The sequence below is a fragment of the Micropterus dolomieu genome, linkage group LG06 (genome assembly GCF_021292245.1).
Source record: "Micropterus dolomieu isolate WLL.071019.BEF.003 ecotype Adirondacks linkage group LG06, ASM2129224v1, whole genome shotgun sequence".
Lineage (NCBI taxonomy): Eukaryota > Metazoa > Chordata > Actinopteri > Centrarchiformes > Centrarchidae > Micropterus > Micropterus dolomieu.
In genome coordinates, this window is record NC_060155.1 from 23,717,460 (window position 1) to 23,724,767 (window position 7,308).

The window sequence follows — 7,308 nt, forward strand, 5'->3', positions numbered from 1 at the left end:
TAAAACAGAATATAGAAGAATAGTAGTTTTCAATTTTACAGCTTTCATTGGCTTTTCATTTACTTGTCCCTATTTCACAATTCATGAGCACACGTGAAATTGAAAGCACCAACTGTGGCTACTTAAATAATTTTACCATGGTTTAACACAATTTAGGAAGACTTTAATAAGCTTTGTGACAAAAGGTGCCAATGACTGTAACTAGTGTGTTGGAATTAAATTAATCATACTCAGGAAATGAACTATTAGACCATTTCTTTTGAATAGAAACATTTGCTTGAACAGAACGTAGCTCATTTTTTTCGTGTTATTTATCACTTCTGTATTTTGGCCCGAATTTATAAAGGCTGCCAGTAAGTCTGAGAAAATACTGCGTGTGCCTGAGGTAGGAGTCACTGTGTAGGTGTGAGTGTGTAGGCTGGTGGTAATGTGCATCTGCACGGCTACATGTATCACATCAGCTGCAGACGTGTGTGTGTGTGTGTGTGTGTGTGTGTGTGTGTGTGTGGGGCCATGACAGAGAAGGAAACCTACAGAATAAGCTGCCACCCCTGACATGGGAGTCCTGTAGGAATTGAGTAAATCCTATTGTAAATTTGCCTACTCCATGAAGATAATTGGCTTATTCCTGTGTTAAATAGCCGGTCCTACAGGACACTGGCTGGGCTTAGCATGCTCCGTGTAGACAGTGTGTCTGTTCCTCTGCTTCTTAGGGACTAAGAGGCACATTACATACTGAATTATTGTATGACAATGATGAACTGATAGCTGCAGTGCCTAGCCCTGGATCTTCTGTGCAGGGTCTGCCATGCACAAGAGTCTGCAAGGGCACAAGTTCGATTCCCAAAAGGGGTCCCTCTTGTATGGCTCTTGCTTCTTAATGTATGAAAAACAGTTGCATAGACAAGCGTAGGAACAATCTGCACATCCAAGACTTCAGAGCTACATTTCCCATGCCTTGTAAAGCTTTCAATTTCTGGTTTTCATGCTCAAGTCGACACAACAGTTTCAGGCTTCTATTGAGCTTGGATGTGGAGAAAGTGTTGCTTAGCTTTACCTAAATCATTATCCACACATCAAAAACCATCTGGGTTTCACTCCGTTACTTTGAAGATTCCTTCCTCATCAGTCCTGTGCCTAAAGGAAACACTGCAGATAACTGTGTGTGTGCACGCGCACATGCAAACGAGCTTACATGTGGCTGTTTTTCTGCCTGTTTTAACTCCGTATTTGCTCAGTAACCACACTAACAGTGGTTGCCTCTCTGATTCTTGGCCTCTGGGCAACTGCTTAGTGATGAACCCGGCCCCAGCTGATCTAGCAGCTCAGAAGGGGAAAAAAGCACCAAAATACTCAAACCAGAAAATGAGAGATTCAGAGATGGATGAATTGTCAGCGGATGTGCAGCTGTTCGTGTCTGTTCGTGTGTGTGTGCGCGCGTGTGTGTGTGAGGGAAGCTAGAGAGCTAGCATGCATAATTCTGGGACATGACCGAAAACTGTCTAGTTAGAGTGCATCAGGAAATGGATGAAAGGGAGAATTCCCTGCACGTGGTGAGAGATGGAGCTCAGAATCCTGTGTGTGTTCTGATGGCTGCAAAGTTGAACAAAGACAACTGAGAGACGGTGACTACAATTCCTTTTTAAACCAGTGCTCTGTCTCTGTGAAAACACGCCGGACATGCTGTGAAGTGAAATGGTTGAAAGCATCTTTTTAAAGGTTGACTGATGATATTGAACACATAAAATGGCAGCACCTTGGGGAGGGTTTTTTGAAACTAAAAATACAGAAGCAAATGGAATGTTTGTTCATGCTTATCTCAGAGTCAAATTACATTGATTGATAAATATTTTTGATGATTTTTACTTACAGTGTGGTATCCTGTTATGTATTAGAGCAAGCTGCCTTTTCTGATGGTGTTGGAGCTCTCTTCAAGTGTATTCTGGTGCATATAAACATTTGTCCAGGTGTGTGCGCGCATGTGTGCACTTTCCAGCCTCTCCAGAATCACAAGGGACGAGCTACAGAGCACGAGGTTCATCAGTAGTGTAATTAATGTAGTGCGGTTCAGTTGTCATGCATGATATTTCAGCGCTGCGATATACTTGGGAAGGCTTTTTGATGAATGGCCAATTAGAAGCAGACTCCGCAAGCCTGGTGGCTGACTGATCTCTTTTTAATGGCACTCCTGTTTCTTTGATAAAACGCAAAATGAATCATCGATACCCTGGCCCCGAGGAGCACCGAGCACAGAATTTAATTGTAATTGGGTGTGTAGCAGCACTTTGGGGTCGAGGCTGTGCCTGTGTGTATGTAAGAGTGTGTGAGAGCACTTTGGTGGTAATGGTGGTCAGTCCCAGTCATACTCTGATGCACATGGCTGCTTTTCCGAAGCATTATGTATAATTCACTGGTTATGTGTATTCATCTTTATTCCTCTATCTACATTGATCTACTAAATGTACATTTCAGCCAAAGTGTACGAGTATGGCAGCCCAGCTGTGTGTGCTTACAACACCAATTGAGTCTCATTGTCACTGATTTTTTTGTGTTTGATTGCTATTAAAGCATGCTTCAATTAGGCCTGGCAAGTTTCCCTTCTGAAAATCCATGCTTAAACTGTGCTGCTGTGTTTGTGATGCTTTAATCAAAAGTCTCATTTTATATGCATAATTAATGAAACAGAAATGAAAAGACGAGAGGGAAAAACAGCTTTAAACATTCAAAGACATACAAAGTCTCTTTTCTTCTTTGTTTGCCAGTTTCTCAGGAGATGGCAAAGATGTATTTGCCGTTTCTCAGAATGGGGTGTCATGGCAGGGGAGGGGGTTGTTTGAACAGAAGCTGTGAAAACACGCTGTGTAACAATTTGAGCAAGCAGCTAGTATCGTGAACCAAAATGCCCACCAGGAGCTTTTGGACCACCCAATAGGCAGCAAAAAACTTTTCTATGCCTTTCATTTTTGCCGGGTCCCAGCCACTGGAGATTTCTTTGCTTCCCTGAGCAAACATAACTGGTTCAGAATGAGGTGATTAGTGTTGTCAAAATGTCAACTCATCCCCCGCTGATGTTGGAGGGCTGGGACAATAATCTTATAATTCACTGCATGAAACTGTAGGAATGTGTCTCTTGTACCTGCCTGCCTGAAAATGGCACATACACTATGAGCCCTTTTGATTATTAGGTTTATGTGTGCTTTCCTCAGCCTCCTTCCCCAGCTCCACTGCACAATGTTACACGTCTTCTAGCTGAAATTGCGGACCAGACCTTTCACACTTGGTCACAATGGAGGCTTGCTTGGCAGGTACGCACTTGGGGAGATACAGAGGGAATCTTATTTTGTGGATTTAGACTTCATAAACATCATTATCATCTCTCCGACCTTGAGTTGCTGCGCTGTTCAGTGGCGACCCCAATTTTGTCAGGATCCTTGAATGGGGATGCGCACAGTCTCTCGGGCACATGGGCAATCGAGTCAACAAAAACAAATTTTCTTTAGTGAGTGGAGTGTGTGGCATGTTGGCATGTGTGTTATGTGTGTCTGAGTGAGGTTGTGCATCTACGCACTGTACGTATGCTGACTCAGTAATCTTTCTAGCCTGCTGCCTGGATCCGTCAGCATCTTTCCTCCAAGCAAAGTTTTCTGACTGTGCCTCTGCCAGATTTAAACCATGTAGAACATTAGTGTAACAGCCTACGCTCTTAGAATACAGATTTGTTCTTGAGTGCACGCCAAATGGCCTCTATATTTCATGAGCCTTCTCTCTACTAACATACCGTCTTGAGACTAATTATCATGGTCGCACTCAAACACAAAGCTCGTTTATTATTGCACTGACATCACATTTGTTTTGGCTTGGCCTACATGGCAGGAACTTCACAGTGCTACAATGCTAGAATCATGTTTTGAGTTTGACAGAGCATGCTTTGGATAGAGCATCTGTTCCTTGTTGAGTTGTACACAGTGTTAGGCAGAAAGGTTGCTTGCTCTTTACAGTCTTGTCACTTGTCTCTCTTCAAGTGGACTGTCACCCCCCCTTTTTTTTGTATGTGCAGGGCTGCTACACACTAAGTGAGCTGCTCACTGGGGAGTAGTGCTCAATTCTTGGGAAGCAGTTTTCCTCTCTTGGTCTTGGCCTAGAAATGCCTTGATACTTTTTTTTATTATCACAATACTTTTCCCCCAGCATATTGTATCTGTACACTGATTCCAGCTATTTTTATACATACTGCAAGACTATTAGTAAAAGCCTGAGTAATTCTGGTCTGAAAAATGGAAATGGTACATAAAAGAATAGTTGAATATTTAAAGGAGCTTCTAGTAATGGATGTATAATAAAACATTTGTGATATATATTTTTTAGTATTTTTCTAATTATGGTGAGTGAAATGTAAAATAATTTTTTTGTGTATTGCAAAATGTATCACAGACTATTGCATTGCCTAGGGATTGATGAGTGATCCAATTTTTGGGATACCGTTAGATAATTTATCAATCTACTAAAATTACGACCTCATTAAACATGCCAACTCTTTTCTCTCAAGGGTCATAAGTTCGCCAGTGTCTATCCCAGGATGCACTGGGCAGAAGGCAGGAAACATCCCGGGCAGGTTGCCAGTCTTTTGCAGGAGGAGAGCATACAGAAAAGCACAGATAGATACACAAACACATGAATTCACAAGTAACAGAGGCAGAGTTTGAACTATGATGCTTTCAACGGAGTCCAAAAATAGACAATGTTGATGTAATGTCTAGGTTTAAATGATTTTAACATGCTGGACATAAAACATGGCAACATGGCATTGTAGGGATAAGTGGCATAAATGAGAAAAAATGAAAAGGGCCTTGTATAAAATCACAGCACACCTACATTATAGCCCCTACTCGTCCACGGTAAACCCACACAGGTGTTTTCACTTAATTGGCTGATCAGACTGTGTTCCTTTCAGGTTTTAGAAACCTGAAAGGAACACAGAATGAATGCAGTCATCTCCCTAGCCTGGTTCCAGACGTCGGAATCGCCACCCACATCTCAGTTTTGTTCAGCAATCCAAAATAGGTCTGGTGTCGTGCCCATTGATGTCTGTTTTTGTCGATTGGAGACACAGTCGACCAATCAGTTTGGTAAGAACAGGACCTTCTACATTCATAATACATAGCAATAGAAAAACTGTGAAAACTCTTAATTTGAAATAATCAATGTGGAAAAACTGCTGCTACGTACCAGAGCTGTCATCTGAAAATTATACATCCAATGCATTTTGCAGGAATACAATAATGAGCTTCAATTTACATTTGCCTACACTAAATACAAAACTGAGTCCACCCCCGCTTCTGCTTTTCCTGTTAGTATTGTGCCACTTGTTACATTTCACAAGACTTTTAGGAAGTATATGGAGTTCAGTGACCTCAGAAATCTCCCAGCACAGCTCTGCCTAATTCTAATTCAATCAGCCACAATAAGTGAAAACACCTGTGTGGGTGTGCAGGGATGTTGAGTCTAATGTTGCTGTGCTGTTATAATTACTCAGTGCCACCATCAGCTGAATTAATAGTTAATACACACTGACAGATCTATTTCTGTCAGGATATGGGTTGACTATGACTATAATGTATCGTTGCAAAGGTCATCCAATGCAAATTGCATTTAGGAATATTTCACTAGCAAGGACCACAATCAACAGATATGATTAAATGATTTATTGATAAACAGAAAGATGTATGATGCATGCAGTTGCTGAATAGACATTCAAAAGCGTTGTGGGGAAGCTAGGATCGGGAAATCGTATGTAGAAGAAGAAGGACATAAGGAGACCGGTCAGAGAAAGGGGTGGGCGGGAGGGGTGCGGAATGCGAGAGAGGAGGACGTGTGTTGTGTGGGTATTTATGGAAATGCCAGGAGTGACGTCATTGATGTGGGGTCCCGCTCCTGAAACTCTGCTGGTAGCACCACTTAAGAGATTGTTATGTGTATTGTTGAAAAAATCACATTATACATGATATGGGTTGCAATTAATGATTAATCGATCAATTAATTAAAGATGGATTTATTTTTTATTGAAAAAGACCTGCATTGTAGTGCACTCACTACACTTAAATCCGTGGACGAAACATCATCTAAAACCCTGCAACAAGCACACATTCCAGTATAGCACAGCAGGAACAGATTGTCCCTATAGCTGCTTGACATCTCTTCTTATCCGTAAGTAAATAAATAATAAGCATATCCAAACATAGCAATTACATGCTATTGTGTGCTTGATGATTGAGGTAGTGTGCCCACCTGTTGCCAATGGTTTATGCTTTTCATTGTGGCAGCATCCACTCTGCCTTTTGTGCAAGTGTTTGTCATCCATGACCACAGGCTGTGATGATGACTACATTGCTGACGTTCAGCTGACTCCCACAAATTGCCTCATAAATTTTATTGCCATTTATGTCCGAACACTTTCCAAATGTAATTTATTTTTTTTTTGTTCTCAGTAGGGCAAATGCCTCTGAACACCTAATCATAATTTTCTCTGCCAAAAATGACTGGCCTGTTACACTGGTAATATTGGATTCAGTATACAACATGTATCAGCACTGCTCTTCCACGTCTTGACTCTGTTGGGTGTGTTTTTGAGTGTGTCAGGCTGACACATGTTTTCAATAGTTGATTCATTCCTGTGTTGTCCCAACGCCATACACGCTAACATTTTCCACTGTTCTACTTTTGTCACCCTCTCTTTGCATGCATCCACGCAGATATGCTGTGACACACACAATATGGCAAATGTCAGCAAAGACAAAAGTGTGCACATGATCAGATACTGCTCCGATTTGGGGGTACATGCGCACGCTCAAGCCTGAAGTGCATCCTCCACAACTGACGTACTCACTTGCAGGGGAACAGCTGGAGATAAAGCAAATGTGTAGGGATTGTGTATGTGTTGTGGTGTGACACATCTGGGTAAAGCGACATGAGGGGGTCTTGACAGATATGGGCTGAGTGAGAGCCTGTTCCTGTTGTGCTCTGTCACACTGAGGCTTCTTCCACATGCCTGCCTTCCACCGTCTGCTTGACGCTCCCGCTAGCTGTTAGGTAACCTGATGCTACTGTGTGTGAGTAGGTGACCCACTCCTATAGGTTAAAAGCGCCAGCGTCGCTGCAGTGTTCCCTTGGGCATGTGCATGTGTGACATGACATTGGGTCCCATGAAAGATGGAGGGTGAGAGATTAAAAGGACACAAAACAAGGGCATGAGAAAAGAAGAAGCGGTGGGGAGCTGCTTTATGTCTTTGCTTGTGAAATGGACAGAAGGTT

General features: G+C 42.2%; 1 protein-coding gene across 6 annotated transcripts in view; it reads left to right on the forward strand.

Moving 5' to 3' along the window:
• Positions 1–4,957: 4,957 nt before the first annotated feature.
• The window catches only part of LOC123972745 (cadherin-2), a 150,874-nt gene continuing 148,523 nt past the window's right edge, over positions 4,958–7,308 (forward strand). For 3 of the 6 annotated variants that reach the window (XM_046052388.1, XM_046052386.1, XM_046052387.1), the window contains exon 1: positions 4,960–5,126. The gene's annotated coding sequence lies outside the window, so the exon portion shown is untranslated. Of the gene's footprint in view, positions 5,127–7,308 lie in introns of all 6 variants that reach the window. The other 3 variants (XM_046052390.1, XM_046052391.1, XM_046052389.1) reach the window with 2 other exon arrangements.